Raw genomic sequence first — 23,119 nt, 5'->3', positions numbered from 1 at the left:
TAAGCCTGCTTTAGTGTTTTGGTCAGTTTCTGAGGTCTCTAACAAGGTCTCCCATCACAAGAGAGGACTTTTTTTTTCTTAAATTTGTTGGAGGTTATCGAACATTAGTCTCAGTGTGGAAGATGCCCTGTTTTAGAGAAGTGCACAGACAATTTTCCAAAAGTAGCAAACGCATGGCTTTGCCACATGTTGATTAAGGTTAAGGAAATCTGTGCATGTCCTAAAATCAGACCATGACTGTGTTTGTGTTTTCCACCTTTACTGGATCTGTCTAGGTCTCACACATGACAGATCTTCCTTACACTGGCTCTTCCTTCATTATTGGTGAATGCTCTGGATTTATCCCTTTTTTGTAAGAGTGGCTTATGAACTTGCGGAGACTGCTTTTCTTCTCTGAGGTAACCGAGGTCTTTATTAGTACACTCAGGGGAGTAATGCAGTGCCCTGCATACTTACTCTTTGCTTATGTTTGGTAGTGTTGAGATTTCAGTAAAAGCATTATTGCTGCAACAGCAAACTCAGTTAGCATAGGAAAATGTGATCACTGGTGTTTCTTTTCATTACAAAGTGAAAGAAAAGCTTTAGGGTAAAATACAGCTTTTCCATTAAGCTCCTTTTCCAACTGTACAAAAATGATGCTATAAAAACTACAGTGGCTTTTGCTAATTCATTGGCTGTTAATTTACAATCACATCAAAAGCTAAGATTAGGTGTTTGAACTTTTTCTTTCCTCACTGCTGTATTTTAACTAATTCCATCAAACAAAATGTCAACCTTACTTTCTTTAAACAAAACTCATAACTTGCTAAAAGAAAAGTTGAGTAGTTTTCTATTTGGATCCAAAGTACAATGAGGTCAGTAAAAATACTCTCATTAAGTTTAAACAGGCTCTGGATCAGGCATTTTTATGGTAATAACTGGACAACCAAGATGGATGGATGTCTTTTATAAAGCTAGAAGCATTTTGCATGAACTTTTGCCATTTATCATGTTAACATATGGATATCAATGACTTGGAATACAAACAAGAGGCATTACAGTATTTCACTGAAGGGACTAATAGCTATTGAAGTTCTTAATTGATTTGATGAGGGGCCTGCATTCTTTAAACTCAGGAAATCTAAACAGATGAAAATCCTTTTGTAATATATGTGGATGAATATGGACTTAAACTCAGAATAATTGCAAACAGAGACATTCATAGATGCCTCGTATTTCACCTTTATCTTTAACTGCACAAACTCCAAAAGTTCTGCTGGTTGATTCTGCCCTTTTCTGTCCCTCCCCTGCCATGTTCTCAGCTTTTGTTCTACACCAGAAGTCAAGCATGAATTCCAGTATGGGTTAATAAGTGAAAAGTCATAACTTTGGGTTTTGGTGTTTGTTGTTGTTGTTGGTTTCTTTTTTTAATTAGTACCAAACAAAATAATTTTGGATTACAGTAAATTTTAAAATATTTGAAAATCTAGCTTTGACTCTGTACTTTCTCAGCCAAAACCAGCACAGACTCTGAGCATATTTTAGCTTTAATTTTGAATTTCTTCAAGTGAGTATTTTGTAAGAATGTTTTAGTCAAGTAAAAAAACTTGAGGTGGACCTTAATTTTAGATCATGAAAATTCCTTTGACTATAATAAAATCTCACATGCAATTAAGATAATTACTGTGCATTACACATCCTAGACTGTTCATCACAAAGTTTCATCCTCATACTGCATGTCCACAGTAAGCCACTTACCCATGCTGGTATTTCAGGTTACTGTTGGCTATTTTTCTTTGCTCATGCATGCAAGAACGTAATCAGTATTTTAAAATTAGCACAGTCTTCAGTCATAAACATGTAACATTTACCATGCTTCTTTTAAAGGCAAAGAGGTTGTCAATGCAATGCTAATGAATGCGTTCTAGTGTGGCTAAAATACTTCATGAAACTATGGAATGCGCATTAATGGGTATCACTGTGATTGGCATAAGATAGCTACAGAAACCAGCTACAGTGAGCAGAGGCTTGGACTACAACAAGTAGCAGCATTTCCAATAGTCTAATTCACCTGCTGCTAGCCACATACCAATAAAAATCACTAACACGGTAGCTAGACTTTCAAATCCATAGTGCTTCTGCATAAGCCCCTCTTGCACTGCCAGCAGTATGCAAAAAAAAATAAATAAAAATCTTACCATGCTTAATGCTAGCCAGACAAAAAAGGATGGAAAGGAGTGGAAGGGCAGAATCAAAAATCTTTAGACTTCAGGAAGTTACCTACAATTTTCAAAGTGAACTTTTTATTTCAGTTGTGTTTTAAAATTATTGTTAAGGAAAAAAACCAAGCTGCCGGTGTGCTCCTCTTTGAAGAGGTCCCAGAAAGAACAAAAACACTTGCTCAAAAGCCTTCACTCACTGCTGCCCAGATTTCCCGTTGCTGTCATGTTCATTTTGTACCTCTCCTCCATTTTTCAGGCCCGCTTTTCCTCTTTTGTGGCTGTAAAGCATCATTGTCCTGACATTTTCTTCCTAGTCATCACCCTTTTCTACTCAGAGACTTCTCATTACCTCTAAGGTTCACTCTTTGCACAGATAGCTTCTGCACCGTCCCCCCACCCCAGTGCCAGTCAACTGTGCTAAATGCAGACATTCCAGATGCCACAGATACTTGTCCATTATATTATTTCCCTTCAGCCCATCTGCTAAAATCAAATTTGCTGGATCAGGGACTAAACAAATGCTTCCCCTTCCCTGGCCTCTGGTAGCACTAAGCCAGCTTAGGGTCAGTAATAACAACAGACCTTTGAACTCAGGACTTTTGGTTTTGCCTGAAGATGACCAACCCAACAAATTAAAATTAAATGACCAAATGAGCTCTCCTCTCATGTTAAATACTGTTACAAATATTTCAAAAAGCTCATCTTTGCACTGCTTTAGGACCTAAAAGGCCTAATGTTCAAGCCCTGGAATGGGATCAGAACTTGTTAACAAATAAAGAGTAACAGTAAGTATTTATCAATGCAATCATCTTTGTAGTCCTCAATAACCACAATGCTATTTTGTATACACATGCACTGCATACCATCTGCTGATGTTTATTTTAATTCACCAGGAAAGGCCTGTGTTTAAGTTGGAATTTAAGTGACAGAATCAGAACAAAAGGAAAAGGGCAGCAGAAGAAACTGAATAAATTCCAAATATGACTTGCAAAGGCAGACAATATAAAAGCTATAATCTTAGTTTAATCCTCACACTTTTTAAACATAGTAATTACTAGACATCTGCTAGTAACACAGCCTTGCTATTGGATAACCTTAATTACCCTGTAATATTTCCTGACACTCCCCAAAATATGCCCTATGGATAATAATTCATTCACGGTTCAGCCCCATTATTAGCTACTAATTCAAACAATCAAGACAAAGACAACGAACAGATGACCTTGAACAATTACCCACTCACTGAACAGAATTTATTTCATGCTTTTCAAAGACTTTACTGCTTTCCTGGCTTCATGAGCAGCACTCAAAAATTAACAAAATGCAAGCAAGAAAAGAGATGCAGAATAAAAGGAGATTTGCTGGGGTACCCCAGCTCCCTTAAACATCATTTACTTGCATTAACAACATAATGGCTACCACAATATATCTGATTTTCTAAGATTAAATAGGGACCTAGACAGACTAGGTGAAAAAGCTGATACAATTGTTTTATTAGACTGGATTTGTAAGCTGTTTAATTATCTGCAAGAAAAGTATTGGGAAACTCGGAATAAAAAAAAAAGAATTAAATGCACATAGGTAAAATGAGTGGAATTCATGCAACTGTTGCAGGAGCAGATACAATAATCATTGACTTCAGTGCTGAAGCAGAAGGCTGCAAATGTCTGAGGCTTCTCTGTGGGCTGCCCAGGAAATATTTCAAGCCACAGATCACACTTTGTCTTCATTTGAGCTGCCATAACCTGATGCCCTTCTTTCTGATTTTATAAGTAAAATGAAGTGCATAAGATAGACCATTATTTCCCTATAAACCTAACCTCTACTAGTTTGGATGGCTGCTTGTCTTGTTTATTTTGAGAAATTATTGTTGTAATGAACATGAAAGGGGATATGGCTTTCTAAATTGTTTTCATCATAATCAGGTTTTGGACATTTTGTCTTTAGATTAAGATAAGGAGAAGGTACACCAAGGAGTGTAAAAAGTTCTGTTTTCCCTGTATCTCAGTTCATCCTCTCATTGAGAGTCTAGAAGGTCCCTTGTAATTCATCTGAAAGTCAAAACCTTCAGGTTCAGCTGGAAATAGGACTAGAATTACGGAACTCACAGGAAAATAAGGTTGAAGCAAAATATTAGGAAAAAAATATAAATCAAAAGTCAAAGTGAAAAGTGAAAAGTCAAAATGAAATAATTGTTTTCTGAGGTGGTTCTGAGAATGACATTGGCATTGTAGGAATACAGTAAAACTGAATGGCAGAAAGAAGGTATTATAAATAAAATAAAAGAATAAAAAGACAGATGCTACAGAATTTTCTCATGCCAAAATCAGAACTATGATAAAAAATAGCTTCTAAACCCTATTTACTTATTTATTTATTTAAATGCAGTAATTACAATGACTTCAAAGATGAGGTGTTTTTTTTAAGGCAAAGTTCCCAAGAATGAATAACCTTGTGAAGTTTAGAGCAGGATAGTTAGTCATAGTCCTGGCCAAACAATCAGAACACCACAGGTAAAAGGACCACTATGGTTCTCCTTGGTCTTGAAAGATATGCAGTCTGCAAATACAAAACACTCCAGCAAAGGTGGAGTGGAAAAGGATTTTCTTCTCCAATGGAAAGCACGAGACTATAATTTCTTCAAAGAATAATATTTGGGTCCACATGGCATCATAGAATACTTGAGGCTTCTTTTTGAAGCTATGCTCTGGGAGGATGATTAGCTTGTCAAAAGTACCTCATGAAACTTCTGAGATTTAAAAGTCTACCTCCCAGAAAAGAGGTATATGATGAAATTTCTCTTCTAGCTCCAAGCAGGTTTTTTTTTTCAACTTTTCCACTACCTGTCTGAATGCCCTCTTCAAGGATGGTGTTGAAGTGGTAGCACGTTGTCCTATAATGTTGAACTTTTCTAGTGTAATAACTGCAAGAGTGACTCCTTCATCAAATCCTTACTTCAAGATTGGACAGCTTTCCAGAAGATAGTTTTGGAAGCATTTTCAGTAGCAATATACTGGATTAAATTTGGTATAGTCTCTTCTGGCCTCAAAATTCATTAATTACATCAACATTCCCCTTTAACATCTTTTCTTTTGGTCATTGCATGATCCACAATCCAACATTTGAGACTTTCATTAGGAAGTGCCTTTTTTTATAGCTAAAACTTCTCTAGAAATGGACATATGCCATTTCCTTTCTCAGATCCAGAGTAGCCTCTCAGGTCATAACCAAGCATCCAGGAAACAAGTCTGTTATCAAGCCTTTGTAAGAACAGTACACTCTGTTTATGTTTCAAAAATCACTCATGTAATATATTGTTAACATAAAATATTTTCCTGTGGATAAGCCAACAAAATAATCTCTTGGCCACAGGTCAGAAATGGCCTTTCCTAATGCATAAATATTCAAATTATTATTTTTGAGGGGAAAGTTTGAAGTACACTTGTTATTAATTTTGATACAGACCAAATTAATGCAACTTGCCTGAAGCTCATGTCCTTGTTCATTCAGGAACTGAAATGTCATGTACAGCAAGATAGTCTTTTCTTCTAATTAATGTGGTCATGAAACAAATGAAACACAATATGCAAATAAAAGCTATGATGATTAAATAAAATGCTGTCCCTCCAGGAAGAAAACACTCAAAACAAACTAGTTTCATATAGTTGGTTTTGAAAGGCCCATCTGTTAAAACTGAAAGTATTTTTCTTAAATTACATCTGGTTACTAATAGGTACTGTGTTTCAATTACTTCAGGGAAACTTAAAAGACAAAAGATTTTGCCAGAGTTCAAGTCCAGAATGAACTGCATAACTGGGTTCTCCTGTGTTTAATCTTAGATGTTGGGCCAAGCTCAAAATTAAATTCACATTTCTGTTCATATCTGAAAAGCCTCCTAGAAAGTCAGTATGAATCTAGATAATTTCTCTTTATGAATGTTGCACAGCCTAAAGACATGTTTAAGAATATAGAACCTAATTTTAAAGCTCTTAATCTTATGATTGCTGCAGAATGCCAAAAAGCCGACACAAAACAACTAGTCTTATTTACAGAGTGAAGGGTCCTTACAAAAATATGATTCTAAGAAAAATCACTGGTTTGCATCAGTGGTTCCCTTATCATTTAGTATGTTTGACCTAATCATCTGGAGCACACAATAGTGAATGAGGGTCTTGCATGATTATTTTAGAAAATACCTATTTATTGAAAGATTATTTGAAATAGAGCAGAAAAACAACCAGATACACTAGCAAGAATTCTGATTCAAGCATTTCTTTAGCCAACTAGTTCAACAGGGGATGGTGTCCCCTTTCAGACTGGAGAGGGTCCAGCTGTTTACTAACATCTTCACAGCAGAAATTAGACCTCCCTCCTTATTATCCAATGGGAGTTTTGACAATGGATCTACAACAAGTTTCACTTACTGGATCCTTCTGGGGTGGGACACCACATCTGAGAGTCAGTAATTTCCCGTTCCTCCTTAAAGCTTCACAGAAAGTGGCTCCTTCAATCTGTGACCCTGGAAGTTTTTATGACTTTGAAAATATTCAATTCCAGCAATCCCTTTCGAGATGAAAACAAGACAATGGAGAAGGTGGCCATTTCCTCCAGAAAATCCAGAAAGCCAGAGAACTTGTCTGACATGTAGGAACCCAACATTTCCTGAAATGAATCAGGTACAACAAGACCTGGCATGCAACGTTCTCTGTCATAAGCAATTGTTCTGACTACGAAACTGTGTTCTTAATTAGTTTTGTGCATCTGGACATAAAGATATTTTTCAATACGATCTCTGTCAAAACTGTTATAATCCCATGAGAAGTTTTACTGTCAAGTTACTGGTATTTTTCAGTAACAAGTATTTCTGTTGAACTTGATTTTTCAAATGAGAATATGAAGGGTAAAGCCCCTTGGAAAGTTAGAGTTACAGAAAGTAGTGTTATTAAAGAGATAAATAAATCATCGTCTGTATAAACAAAGATGATGTTCTGACAGAGTAGACCTTTTAGGTGCAAAAGAGCTGTCCAGACGCAGAAAGGACTTCGAGAGCAGCAGAACTGTATTCTCAGCTGCAGTGTTAAGCAATCAAGGCTTCAGACCTACCAAGGCCTAATTCACACAACCCAATGGAAGAGCTTAACTTCAGTTGCTACCACCTGCTTTTAATTTCTTGTTTGTTTTTTTTTTTTTTTTCCCAGCTCCCCTTAGCATGAAAGCTGCTTTTTCTTTCTTAGACTGAATGGGTTTTCCTGCTTATGCTTTCTCTCTCCTTCCTGGAGTTTTGGCTGTCTGTTTTTATCTTCCATGTAGTCAATTCCTGGTCTCTACCTAAGATTTTGACTAAAATGTATTTTTTTTAAATGGAAATAAATAAACCTGCCTGATTCTTTGCTTCTCTGTCCTTCCAATACCTCCTCTATGCTGCCCAACTTCTTCCTCTTAGCTTAATCTCTACTTTTATATCCTGCAAAATTAATTTGCTATATCATGTATACTTTTATTCCTTATTACCTTTCTCTCCCTACCTTTATTTTCACATGCTGTTTTCAATGCCAAAATTTGTTTTAGCTTGTTAAACTTTAGGATTTTTTTTTTCCAAAATAATACTTTCATTCCTTAGCTTTTTAATCTAGCAAAATATATTTGGTTGTTTGAAATCAGCAAAGATCATTCTACCTTCTGAATGGTGGATACCAATTTGAATCATACAGTATTTTCTCTCTGAACCTAAGTGTTAAATTCCCGAAGTACACTTAGAACTTGCATTTTTAGTTTTGCCACAGATGCATTACATCGGTCTGTTTTCTAGTTTCCTATTTGATGTGAAACGTCCTGTGTACTGAACTTTCATAATTTTAACCTACTGCAGTCTTATGTGAAACATTTCTTCTGGATGATTTTTACATCTTTTCACTGCAATATAACCTGTATCACTGCAAGGGACAGAAATCACCACAGTCACATTTTTATTTCATATATTTTCTATGTGAAGTAAAAATTATAACTATATGTAAGATGCCATTGTTGGTATAGCAAAGCAGTTTTAGCAAAAACAATGGTTTTTCCATTGCTTTGTTGCCCACTGAAGCTCAGATATTGTCTGGCAACTATCCTCAAGGGCAATTGTCTGGCCAACTTAGCAGTGGGCCCCCTGCCATCCTAACAGATGGGCACCAAGTGTAAGTAGCCATAAGACCATATAAGTGCATTTAGTGTGAAACTTGGGGCATAATTCCCAGCCTTGATCACCATATGGCTTTTCCATACTGAGTTTGTGATAAATGGGATATGCAGTGCTAATGTAACTTTGAACATGAACAGCATTAAGGAAAATAATATCGAGAATAACTCCCACCATGTCATGAACAGGGGCTAAGTCTGGAATTAGCAGGAGGAGTAGGAGAGTAGGTTTATTATACACCAACGTCTTCCCCACACTTTTATATCTGTTGATCCACTAAGCTTTTCATGACAAATTCAACTTCTGAAAACCAAGGAAATTGACTCCTTCACTCCGTCCATACTCCTTTACAGGGAAAGAGAATGCAAAATTATGAAGGCCAGTGGCTTCAAGAAAAAAACTTGAATTGATTCACTTAGTCTTGTAACTGAACTGAATCTACATTTCAGAGTAACTTCAACATTGAATTCTGTGGGACAGTTTTACAAGCGAGGGTCAGAATTGCATAGAATCATTTACCATACAAATATTAATGCTTTTACTTTGTATTCTTAATGGTTATGGAAAGCATTTCACATCCCCTCAACACATGTTGTTTCATACATCTGCCATATCTGATCTAATGCTCAAGGAAAAAGGAACCTATCAGTATATTTGTGGCCACCATCTTTATTCTAGTTCCAAGTAGTACATGCCTCAGTGCCTGTGGATTTTAGTTATTGCAGCAAACTTCATTTGGGTTTGTTAACAGAAAGGACTGAAAAAAAAACCAGTAAATACTGAAACAGGCATTTAGTTCCAGGAATGGGAATCTATTAAAAATTCATATATTGGCTGTGAGTATTTTTAGACAGCACTTCTGAGTTTTAGTTACTGTTAACAAAAGGTGCTGTTTGAGACATTCGAAGAGTGAAAAGGATCTAATTTTATCAAGTCTTGAGAAAAGTATGAGGACTCTGATGAAACATTCATCTAGATCCAGTAAGGCCACATCTGGAGTACTGCGTCCGGTTCTGGGCTCCCCAGTTCAAGAAAGACAGGGAACTACTGAAGAGAGTCCTGCAAAGAGCTACAAAGATGATCAGGGGACTGGAGCATCTCTCTGATGAGGAAAGGCTGAGACCCCTGGGTTTGTTCAACCTGGAGAAGGGAAGACTGAGGGGGCATCTTGTCAATGCTTATAAATGTCTAAAGGGTGGGTGTCAAGAGGACGGGGCCAGACACTTTTCAGAGGTGCCCAATGACAGGACAAGGGGCAATGGACACAAGTTGGAACACAGGAAGTTCCGTCTGAATATGAGGGAAAAAGTCTTTCCTTTGAGGGTGACAGAGCAGTGGAACAGGCTGCCCAGAGAGGTTGTGGAGTCTTCTTCTCCGGATATATTCAAAACCCACCTGGACAAGCAAGGGGGTTGGATGAGATGCTCTTCAGAGGTCCCTTCCAACACCTACCATTCTGTGATTCTGTGATTTAAGACTTTAAATGGTAAGAAATAATATAAAAAAGGATTTATTTGGTTGTGTTCTTATCTTCTCTCTATCATACTTTAGACTGGAGTTCATGATTGATTTACACCATTCTAAAACCATGCTAGCAAAAGGAAGAGTCCCACCTCTCCCATCCCCAGCTACATATTTCTACTAGAAAGGGCAATGCTGCCTTTCAGTGAGGCATGATTTCAGTAGTTTAAGGTATTTATGGAACCATTGTTGTAGATAAAAAAACCAGGGAGGCTTAATCTGATATACACTAATATGGATTTTCCTGGAAACACTTAGAGCTGTGCAGCTGAAGGTCTAACATAATATATCTCTCTAGGTTCAGTTCCTAGATCTGAAAGAGCAACACCTTTCATGGATACTTATTTGAATTTCCTTGCTTTCCAACAGTGTTCAAATAATCAACTCTGCTGGCATCAACACTTACAGAAAGCAAATGTCGAAGCTGCTTATGCAAGCTTTTCTGGAATCACAATGTAAATCTGGCTTTTCAAGAATTTTGTTGAAACTTTTACCTAATTAGGAAGAGAGATAGCCGACAGACACCATTTCATCAGAATCCCTAAGCAACCATAATAGAGAATCAAACACAGTCAGGCTTTTGGTTGACATATATGAACCCTTTCTGAATTAACTTCCTACTACTTTAAAAAAGAAGGGTTAAATTAGTGCCTATTTATGTATTGGTTACTTAGGCTACCAATAGATATTTCATATATGGTTACACATGACTAGAGCCCATTATGTTAATTTCCTCTTAAGAAGATCGGATCTCTTAATTTTCTTTTTGACTATTAATATATAAAGTCTGAAGCTGAATCAGGTTGTTTCAAAAATCAGGGAATTAACTAGGCAACATTAAATCATGTATTTTTGCAGACCTGTGCATCGACAGAAGGCTTCAAATGCTTATTCAATAGTTGAACAGGTGAGAGACAAACACAACATACCAATAGAACATGCCCTAGTCAGCATCAGAGTATGATTAATAATGTAAAATCCCCTTGGAAATACAGAATCTAACACAAGTATTAGGAGACCAAATTCACAACAGAGACAATGCCTTTGTGCTTCAATAGTGTCTCTGTTGAGAAATGAGTCTAAAAGTTGCACAGCTTCCTGTGCATTATCTTTCAGAAACTTCCAGGTCTGATTCACACAGTTTATCTGAAAAATATTTTTCTCAGTTGTCAGCCCTGCAAGACTGACCTTAAATATGAGAGTCAAAGCATGGGCTTCTTCTGATGAGTGCAACTATGAATGCAGCACTGAAAAATCACAGTTGGAATCACCATTACTCCCTTTTCATGATACAAATTACACCATAATTTGTCCATCGTGAAGACTTAAATATGCCAAACTCGAAATGCAGAAAGAACAAAAGAAAAAGGACTTGAGTAAGACAAATCTAGACATGAGTGAAGTAAAAATAAACAGCAAGAAATGCTCTAATAGGCATTTATCATCCTATAAAAGCAGAAATACTGTACTTCTGATAAAATGAAATTACAAAAGTTAACTCTTTTGATTACAAAGAGAGACATTTTTGCAATATAATTAACCTGCAGAACTCACTGCCTACAAGTGATTAGACAAATCAGGAGTTTCTTTTGTTTAATGGCTCAGATATTTGTCTGGATAGTGAAATTAAAGAGGGTCTTTACAAAAACAGAAAAGTCTCATCAACCCACTGCTTCATGCTGTAAATCACAAGCCTGGGTGAGGCCAGGGCTGTGCATAAATTTCCCCAGTGGACAGCTGACTCACAGAAGTTTCTGGTGTTGGCAGTTATAAGAGCAGTGAAAGCCACTCACCCCTCAGCTACTTTTACTGGGTTTCAGTTTCTTCACATTCTCCTCTTAGCTGAGGTATACAGCTTCACTGCCAGCATAGGTTGTGATGCAGAGCAACCCAGGAGGGACACAGCCCTCCATCTGCACCCTCTTGATCATCTACAAACCAGCACAGCGCACAACACAGCTCTCTAACCCCCATGTGGCCTCAGGGGTCCAAATTAGAATAAAAGTTACAAACCTACTGCAGAAGTAAATTATAAAGTATTGTGTGCATCTTGAAAGAAAATCAATTCTATTTTGCAGCAGGTACATTCAGAATATTAGCCACATTTTCAGAATTAAGCAGCAACAACCCTTTCAGAGAAAGCAATACATTTTTGATTGAAATTCCATTGCATTCAAAACTATTAGAAACACATTTACAAAGTTGTGGTCATTGTAAAAGTCTCAAAAATGCTTTATTTCTGCTTGTGTTTTCTGGTGTGGTTTCGATCCTCATCAGCCAAAACAGAAGCGCGTTGTGATGTAAACTTTCAGCTGCTAGGATGCAGTCGATGGTCCAGCTAACACTGACTCTGGCTCCTCAGTTTGTTCTCACTCATGTCACAGCTGTACTAAGGAGCTCCTGAGTGCTACTCCTCTGACCCCTGACATAGCCGGGAGCTGCAGAGCCGTGGGGCCCCTGGAGGCTGCACTTGCCTGGCCAGTGGCGGTCCTGGGCATGGGGCTCTCCCTCTCTGTGCTGCCCCTGTCCCAGCACCAGCAGTTCACAGCAGCACAGCATCCCCAAGGCACACAAACACCCAAAGTGCTGTAGGTTGCTACTGCTCTGATACGAAACACAATTCAAACCTCATCGGCCTCTGAAAGCCCCAAACAGATTCATAATGGAAAGACTAGGGGGATTCTAGTTTTTGTTTGTTTGTTTGTTTTACAGTATTCATCTCAAGTCATGGTTTTATCCAGAGTACTGAATAACATGGTGTGCATAGTCATTTAATACAGGACTGAAACTTTCTAAAGCTGTTTTGGAAAACTAATTTAAGAAAAAAATATTTCCTTATTGGCTACCTTATAATAAATGGGTGATATTTTAAAATGTGTCCAGATTTTTCTCTATAACTCTTGGCGTAAAATGTTAGTGTTAAAGGCACTGAATTCATAAATGAATGCAACAGAAATAGTTTTGGTTTTTTAAATTATGTTTCTATTTCAGTTCTTCTTCTTCCCAAAGTATTTTATTTCCTAAAGTATTTATCATTTGCTCAAAATTGCAAACTGGACACTGTAGTGCCCCTTTCAGATTCCACTTTTATAATGCACAGAATCTTTCTGTTTAATCTTTTGTTAGACCCTAAAGTTCTTTGATGCATGCACATCATTTTCTAGTGATTGCCACCACATGAAAAGGGTGTTAATCCCCTGCTAATTAACAACTTGTTGAGGTCAACGGGGGTCAGCACTTTACATTTTTGGATTTAGTGAATTTTTAGTTCCTTGGAACTTCTTGTTCTCATCAGTTGAGCTATTCCATCATTTTTTTCTTGGCGTATTTTTTTCCATGTCAGCGATAGCATCCTTTTGTGCTCTTAGCCCACTAAAGACATAGTAAAAGCTTTTGGTTTGACATAGGATTCAGTTTGCTTGTACTTTTTGAGTAGCCATACTACCTACTCTACAACTACTTTGATTACAAAGCCTATTGCTTCAGGCAGTTTAGGTGTTTTGTTTAGTCAGGAAATGGAGTTTCCACTGCTTTTGACAGTCATACTACATGTTTCATTGCATACAGCATTCCGCAATAAAATTATAACACAATACTTCCACAAAATCATTAACAGATTATAGAAGGCATACAAAATTTTCCTATCAGTAGAAAAAAATTTGAAGGAGGTCTTGCCACTTTTATTTATTAAGTTATGTTTATTTATATAAATACCTTATTAATATGAAAACCAGCTTAATTAACATCAGGCAATTTTAATTTCTTTCACCATTACCATCACTGAGTGCAATGGGTTACCTAGTTGAAATTCTATTAATCAGATTTCAAGAATAAATTTGTTTCTCTTTTCACTTGATTTTAAGAATAAAAAGATGGTAGCTTTCTTTGGGGAAATGATACACACCAAAAACGTTCTTATCTAAGCAACATGAACAAGATCCACCTTATTTTTTTTGTAGCATGTCAGTGAATCATGCTTATTTTCTAAATGACCATGTAACAACCTTTCAGAGTACTGCTGAAATATAACTATGCTGCCTTATCTGTATATTTTCTTAAAAAGGTTCTGCAATTTGAAGAAAAGTAGATAGCAAGACAGCAGATGTTTTGTTTTGCATTCAGTTCCCACAAACTGGAAAAGTTGCATGAGAAAAGGCATCATAGAAACAGATTAATAAAATCTGATGGGATTGGGAGAGAATATGAATGAAGAAAAAGAAAATGGAAGGGCACCAAAACAGTCCATACATATATATATATAGTGATTAAGAAACAGGTCTAGCCTTAGTAATCTTGCTAGGGAATTCCACAATTCCATCATATATTTTGTGTAAAAGCACTTCCTTCTTAAGGAAAGAATTTGATTTTTCTATCTTCAGATTAGGTTGAAGACCTCTCTCATCCCTTGTGAGATAGAAAAGTAACACAGGCATTCCTGTTCTCTCTCCTCTACAAGCTTCAGTACTTTGCTTTTATTTTTTTCCCCTCATGACCCATTTTAATTCTTCTGCTTTCTTAAATAATTAATCCTAATCTTTGCAGTCTCCTTCACCCAAACCCCTTGCATTTACTTGACTGTTTGCATCACTATTCAAACACCCCTACTTCTAAAATACCCTAACAAGGAAACTCTGGAAACAGTGTTTCTTAGTCTAGCTTAAAATTAAAAGAAACTGCTTAGAAAGAAAAAGTGACTGTCACTCGTAATTATAATTCCTTCAAAAATTCTGGAAAAAAATACAAAAACCGTCTAAAACTGAAGTGCAGACTTATCCACACACCTGCATAGACACTGTGACTAATTACATGTTATGTAAACAGTATCTCACAGACAGCACTGTATAGATGATAGACCATTAAGACAGTTTACAAAGGGTAGTGAGTGATCTTACCCTTTTGAATCGTGATTAAAGGAAAAAATACAATTGTATAAATTACTTGGTTTAAAACAATTTTGTTATCTGACGCTCAGTAAAATCTTCGCAAAGCAGAGGTGATGCCTATTTTTTTAACAAATGAAATACCTCCAGGGTGCTGAAGTTTTGCGGCACTTACTCAGCCATTTCAATGGTGGAAGGGTAGAAGGTTTCCCTGAGGTACCCTTACATCATTACTGAGTGCACACCTTCAGCTCCTGTTACAACAAGGCACTGATTATCTCCATAATTACTTTTGAATGGTAATTTTGATTGTTGAGAAGAAGCAACTTCTGAGATTCTGTTTATTGAGATACAAGTTAAAATGAAAATAGCTGAAGAAACACTTGCCTTTCTTTTCAGTGTTCTCTTTCCAGAATTTGTTGAAGAATTTACTAAAAAATTCCCCCTTTTTATTAAATTATTAACATAGCCTTTTATTCATTCTGCTGTTCATCTGTAGTAATAGATTTTCATGCAGATAAACTAGTAATTCACTTGAAAGTCAATTCTTTCCTTACCCTACCAACCAAATAAGGAATTTCAGTGTAAATACTGGCATTAAAACAGTGCTATAATTTTAGCATTTGAAGAAGTTTCACTACTTGAGGAATTGCAGTATTTAGATAAAGTTAAATTAGGCCACAAGAAAATATATTTTTTTAAAAAAAGACGATGACCTAAATGGTGAATTGTGACAGCAGCCAAGTAAATAACTTAACAAGAAAAAGCTTTGCAGAATATTGATTTAATGCATCACTTAAGCAGCAGAATATCTCAAACCCGCATTATCCATGCTCTATTTCCCTGTACCTTGGATAGTTTATCTATTCACCTCTCTCAAAGGAACAAGCACATATTTCTACATGAATTGTTTGTCTATGATGTACAGTTTTTAACAGGATGATAAAATTCATCTTCAGTATAATTCTACTTTTGTGGACGATACTAATTTATAGAAATTTTAGCGTACTGGAATTAAAACTCTGCAGAAATTGAACCAAGATATCGTATACATTAATTATTATCTTTACTCTGTAAAAATGTGTCACTGCGAAATAAGGTTTTTCACTATGTCAAAGGACTGTAAATTGCATTTCAACTTCATTGCACAGTTTCTGAAAAAGCATTAAAAGAATGCCAACAATCTGATGCAAAATTAAACTGATTTAAAATTATGGCTTGAAATGTTACATTCAGGACGAAGACTGTAAAGGTAGCGCTGTCTCACAGGAAGGATAAAAAGCAGGAGAAAGTACTCAGTTTCATTTTTGTATTTTTTTTTAAGAAACAAGTGAAAGAATCTACTTTTTTCTAACAGTCTGTTTTATTACCCAAAGTAAAATCTGGTGCTGTGAAGATTATTTCAGCCAAAATTAGCCTTCATCAGTGTTATGTAATTTAAAATGCATAAACGACAGCTTGATGTCTAGAGAGGGATCTGATCTGAATTCCCGGATTTCCACTCTGTGGCTACAGAGCTGTAGCTACTGCTGCCCAACTCCATGTCATCCAGCTGCTACATCAGGTTCTGCACGTAGACAGGACTGTTTTCACAGAGTACACTTAAATAGTTCTACCAAAGTCCTAAATGAATGATGAATATTATGAATGGGACCCTTTCCTACATGCCTGTTCTGAGGAAGCGTTTAAACTGCCTTTTGTCCAATGGTTTTAGTTTTCCCTGATTAAGCACTCAATTTTATGGAAAATGGGCTAAGAAGATAGAGTTACTCAGCAGGTGGTACAGGAATTGCACAGGGTAACAGAAGCCCAAAGGAAACTATGATTTTCATAGCATTTTGCAAAAACATGAATGGTCAGAACATTGTCCCCAGAACAGGGTTTGAATCACTATTTATTCATACCATCTTCAGTAATTTCCATCACTGTTACCCAGTCTCAAAGATATCTTACCAGAGACCAGCAACGAATATGGAGGTAAAGCCAGTACTGACGAAATGAACCACAGCTAAACTACTTTTTAGGAACACCCATTTCACCAGTAGAAAAACTGTTTTAAATTTTCAGGTCTCGTCTCAGTCTTAGAGGAGGTGGCCACAAGGTCTTACTGATTTCCCTCCCTCCCTCCATGCTGTGGTAAAAAGCTCCCAAGCTATTTGTAGTCTACCCTTTGTAATATCTGCAAAGCAGATTTAAGGAATTACAGAAGTTACCTCCTGGCCAGTTTTATTTATCTTTTACAGCTAAAGGATGCTCTAAGAACATCGTTGGAGCCTATTTGGCCACCCTTAGAGATCTCTCCAGCTGAGCAAGGCCGGGAATAAGACTCATCTGTTCACCTCATGTTGATTCGTCATTTGACATCTGTGTCAGAGCAACACCCTGTAAGAGCAGACACTTTGATGCCACTGCAGCTTTAGCTCTGTCAGGACTAGGGCTGGGTGGACTATTTACTATGAATAATGTATTCAGCAGATTTCACCCTTTCTTCTGTTTAAGAGTTCTCTATACATATCCTAATTAAAAGAGATAATTGGCTTAATACTCAAGCACTTCATTCTTACTTGTTCCCTTTGTCCAGAGGTGTCTTGAATAAAGGCAGGGGTGAAATCCTGGTGCTACTTAAGACACTGAAACCTACTTTCCTCCTTGATTTCAGTAAAGTCAGGCTCTCAGTCAAGGTCCTTCAAGCAAGAAAGCTCCAGTTTGGATTGTGAGATGCTACCAATGATGTCCACAATTAAACAGCGGGAAGGAACAAAAGAAACAGTGAGGGTCGCAGTAGTAGGATATTTAGATACCATCATGATGGCTCTATATAAAAAAAAAACAACAAACAAAACCCACGATAGAGATTACATAAAGTAGGAGGACATTTAGAAGGGCTTAGGGTAGGATTTTATTCCACTACAAGGATCAGACAAATATGCGAACATACTTTGGTGACTGCAATTATTTGAACAACTGCAGTTTGCATTCACTTCCCCCTGCTGCCCCCCCTCCACCCTTTCCTCCCCTCTGCCTACATCTTGTTCTTTAACCAGGATCAAAACCCTCTCGGTAAAGGAATTCTTTGCTTTTTAGTGAATAAGAATTCATTAATCAATATAGGATATATAATACAATATATAATTAAAGATAAAATGTTATTACTAGAGCAACAGTTCTATTCAACTATATAATAATCTATTTCTGAAAGCATCTCTACCCTGCATGCACCTAGGAAGGATCAGTGCCTGAAGGCAGTATTGAACTGTATTCTCTGAAACATCTAGTGTTTTGCTAGCAATTTCAAACTCCTCTGTTCTTCAACATTCAGTCACTAAACTATGCTGCTTAAATTATTAAATCCTTTTAATTTAAATTTTCATAAGCTACCAAAGGAAAAATGCACATCCTTAAAGTAACATGTCTGGCTTCTTGCAAGGAAAACTATGGTATTACTATTGCTTTTATGCAGTATTAACTTCCCTTAAGAAAAGAATAAAACAAATTATTTCATTAAGGAGTAAAATGTGGAGGGCAGATGGTTAAACAAAAAAAAAAAAATCCTTTTGAAATTATCTTGGTTTAGGACCACCCAAAATTGGAACAGAAATGGGGCAAACTGCCTACTATCTTAATCCCTAAAAGACTGACATATCAGGCAAGAATAATGAATCAAAAAATGGGAGATGACTTTAAATCAAAATTATTGATAAAGAAGAAAAATAATCTCCAAGATTTATTATATTGGTCCCCATCAATACATGACTTTAAAAAAAGTTGTAGTATATTTTAACTTTAATATATTTTTACTGAAAAAGAAGTTGCAGCTGTTAATGACTTGTTTCATTGCAAAGTTTTCATCTCACCAATAATACTGCACTGCTGTTTCAGACAGTGCTGCAGGAGTGGGAAAATGGAGGGAATGCTCTATTTAATTTTGTTACATATAGTATGAAATACTTTAACATTCATCTACCTCCTCTGTGAAAAAAGAAATGGTTTATCCCAGAGAACAATACAGTCAATAAAAAAAAATTTCAGAATTAGACCACATATGACTTTTACATCAAGAGACTTCTACATTTGAAACGTGAACTCCTAAATGTTTCTTCAATAAATACTGAGTTCCACAAAATTTTGATACGTTTCAGATTTTGAAACCAATAGAACATCTTACAGCAAAAGAAAAATTAGAATACAAAGTGCCAGTTGCAGGCTTCTATAAGGAAATGGCAGTTTGATGGATAATTATGAGATATACATATTTATATATTACTGTGGGTTAACTGGTGATGAAATAACTTACCTAAAACAAGAAAAAACTACATAACCTTGGAAGAGTAGCCTGAGGGAAAAAGACCCATTATGGTCACTAAATCAGACTGCCCCTACAAAGTCCTTAATTTTTTTGGTGAAAATTAGGCCAGCTGAGTTTCAGGCCTGTGTTTTTATGGAAAATAATTTGTTTATACTGAAAGGAGTTATGGGAGCAAGTGACCAAAGTAAAGGGATAAAAATGGGAGGATTCAACAAAAATTGATGAAACTACCCAGGGGAAAAAAAAAAAAAGATCATTTAAAAGAAATCACCATACTTTCTGGAATATGCAGATATGATCTAAAAATTGTTCAAGTATTTTTCATTTCAATGGTACCTATATGGTTACAAGGGATTTTATATATTTTAAACTTGAGGTGCATCAGATTAAAAGCATGGTTGGTTCCAGCTTTACTGATCAAATCTTTCTCGACATCAGAATTCTATAGCACTCTAAATATAGCCAAGCTTTAAAACATTTGTGTCACTCAGTTTCATCTGAACAATATTGCAGTTACCAACCCACTGTTTACATAACATTCCATTTTATCTAGAAATTTTCTCCTACAACTATGGTCTTTAACAGATTATTATAATTTTCTCTTGTATAAACCTTATAAAAATTTTAGAATCAATTAGCTGAAAATCCTGGATTTTTTTCCTAAAGTTATCAGTTCGTCTGAATGAGATGATGATGAGATCTGAATTCCTCACCAACAGTCCTGTAACGAAAATCAGGTTTATAAATATGAAACAACTAATAGCTCGAAGTACGCATGAATTTCAGTACAAAGAGTTCAAGAGCCTACTGAACCTGAGGTGGTTTTTCTAGCAATTAAATTGCAACCAGACTATGTAAACTACCCACCAAAACTTGACCATAAAGAGAAAAAAAGGCCTGCAGAGAAAGCAGGAATAAGTTCTTCTGACTTTTACTAGTAATGGGAAACCAGCTTCCTCTCGGCCTGCTGAAAATTCTCCCAGTATCTCATGGCTTCATTCACATTATCTACATAAATAGCTAGAGGAGACCGAGGAATAAGAAAAGATGTGATTGGAAGAAAACCAAAACAAAACTAAATGTAAACATAAAAAGCCCTACAAAATCAGTTATGATATTGACAGCTTTGCTGGTGATTTTTCATGTAAATGGCAGATACTGCAACCTGGCCAGCTGGTTCATGTGCAGCAGAGTCAACTTGCTCCGACAACATTTCAGCAAGTTTCGCCTCTCCTGGTGCAGGAGATGAGAACAAACCTTCCTTCATAGCCCTCCTGTACCAGATGCATTTGAAAAACTCTTCATGTTAGCTTAGGGTAGTTCTTAATTAGGGTATAAAGCTATTTCCAGGATATAGGTACATCATGCCAGTGATGTGCATGTTTCTAGGCTCTAGTAATTCCTTTCTGCAAAATGCCTTTTGGGTGCCCATTGTTCACTTGCCTGCCCTCAAAGACTTCCGATGACTTTGCTTCTTTTTTTGCCTTTTTCCATTTTCTCCAGTATCTCCTCTGTGTTTTGACTTTTTATTTCTTCTTTTCTTATGCATTACCAACACTGAGGGGTTTTACTAGCAGTGACTAACATAAGATTTAAACTTTAGCAGATACCACCTACTGCTGAATTATAAAAAGCAAAGGTGTATAGAAGAGCAAGAATTCTCTGGCAAAGGTTCAAGCAAATACACAGTCTAAACAGTAAAGTTCAATTATTTTCCACAGAAAGAAAAATGAAAAGGCTTAAAATTGCTGGGCGACACAAAATCTACGTCATACGCACAATAGAATTTGATTTGATTTTCTAAGGAAGTAGTTAAACTGTTTTCAGAGGTATCTGTTTATGTATTACAACACATCGACACGCAAACTGCATAAGTCCTGTTATTCTAAGCGTTTCTGAAAGAAATTTATATATTTTGATTTTTGCCTTTCTGAATGTAGCATTCATTGCTAAGAAGAAGCCAAAGGGCAAATCTCCTCCTTCCCCCAAACAGTCATTGAACTCAGATTTACAAAAGAAAAAATAACTGTTTTGTAAAGTTGTTTGGGAATGAACCCCATACGAGATGATCAAGGCCATCCTACTTTTTTCCCTCACACCTTATGCCCTCTAGTAATTCCAAAGAATGAAAAACAGCTATTTTAGTGACTACCATTTCTAACTTAGTTTATTCATCTCTTTTCTTTTCTAGAGTTCCTGGCCAAGGGACAGTGAAAATTCTTAGGAACAGGACTTCTACTAAGCAGCAGTTAAAGTGTCTTTACCAATCTTTCCTTGATCAGGGGAAAAAAGCCCCAGAACCCAAGAAACCCTAACCCAAAACCAGAAGACCATTCTGTCAATGGATGGAGTCATAGAGGACCACATAACAGCAACAGTACAGTCTCCAGACTCTGACAGCCCTTTTCGTACAGCAACATCTTGCCTCGTATCTTAAGGGCCATCACAATGACACAATTTGCAAAGTAATGCTATTTTCCACACCGTGGTAATTTTATGATGCTCTCATTCTTTGTCTCTTACACTTATGAAGTCTTCTCTAGTAACCAATAATGGAGAAAGAAGCAGTTTATTATTCAAGGAGAGTGAACATGATGTTGCCTAAGTCTTCATTTTGATTTTTTTTTCAACGGAGATTATATGGAAAATAAGACGTCCATTGCAATACATTAATACATGTAAAGATGTACTTACTTCTCTCTCTGCAGACAACAGTGATGCTAAGTATTAATGTGGTCTCCATAATACTAAGAGAGTCACAAAAATGTCTGCTTGTATCACCTAAGTCTTTGATTCATGGCTCAAGAACTGCAGGTAAATAATCATTGCTCCAGATTCCCTAACATTTCCTGAAATTCACTCATGATTTGTTTGAGGAAAGAGCTAAACAATACTAAATGAATTCAGATGTTTATTCCCTCTCTTTAAATAGCTTTTCAACGTTTTAAAATCAGAAGCTGACATTCATGAGAAAGATGTATTTAAGACAAGACCATGTACTGGTCTTAAAACCAAAGAGTTTACTGCTCTCTGGAGTAAGGTTTCTTTTACTAGTATTTCTTCCCACTTTAATTGAATTAAACAACAACAAAAAAAGTAACCAAAATTATGAAGACCACCAGCACTGTGAAAAAAAAGAAAATGTCTCCCAGGGTTTTCAGTTCTCTCCCCTCAGTGTTCTGGAGTCCAGATGTGGAAAGCCCAGTGGGGCTGAAAACATCTTTGGAGGAGGAGAGAAAGTTTTGACGCTACTGCTGTAGCCTTATTTTATCCAAACCAGGCAATTACCTTTCTTCATGAAGATTAAAAAACCAAACAACAAAACCAAACCCCACCTTTCATATATGATTACAAATCGTTACTTTTAAGTGAGCCTGCTAAAGAAAAATAGAAGCTCTGCATCTTCTTAGCACTTACAAGCAAAGAAGGCGTTACAAGGCCGTCTTCTTAACTCAGAGTACAGCTTACAGTGTATTCATCTTCTTTGAAACCCTGTTTGTCAGGTGCGTAAGTACAATTTTACAACATATATTTTTCCTGCTCACATATCAAGCAAACACATATTGATTTGCTGCAGTGATACCAGGTCACAGGCTACAGAGGAACGTTCCCATATCTTATGCAGCTACACCTGGAATATGGTGTTCAGCTAAGTGATGACAAGGGTGGTCGGTGAGGTGATGATAAAAGTCTATAAATAGCTTAAGAGGGTGAACTCCAAAGAGGAAGAAGCATTGTTTTAAGGTGGTCTGAACAAGCTTGACTGGTAGAAACAAAAAGATGTCCTGACACCCAGAGCCAAGCATAAGCTGCTGAATAAGAGCTTGTACATAGTACAAACGCCAGCAGTGTAGTCTGTCAGTGTACACCACAGGCGTATAATGAATTTACTATTCCAGAATAATTATTCTGGTAAATTTCCAAGTATAGTTAAGTCCTTCAACTGTTAAATTAGGCCCTAACTTCAACAGTCCACCAACAGGAGCCACACGTTCAGGGTTTTTAGAGCCACATGAGACAAAGCCCTGGA

Source organism: Phalacrocorax carbo, chromosome 6 (assembly GCF_963921805.1).
Source record: "Phalacrocorax carbo chromosome 6, bPhaCar2.1, whole genome shotgun sequence".
In the NCBI taxonomy this organism is placed as follows: Eukaryota; Metazoa; Chordata; class Aves; order Suliformes; family Phalacrocoracidae; genus Phalacrocorax; species Phalacrocorax carbo.
The sequence above is the reverse complement of the archived record's forward strand: the minus strand, read 5'-3'. Positions refer to the sequence as shown.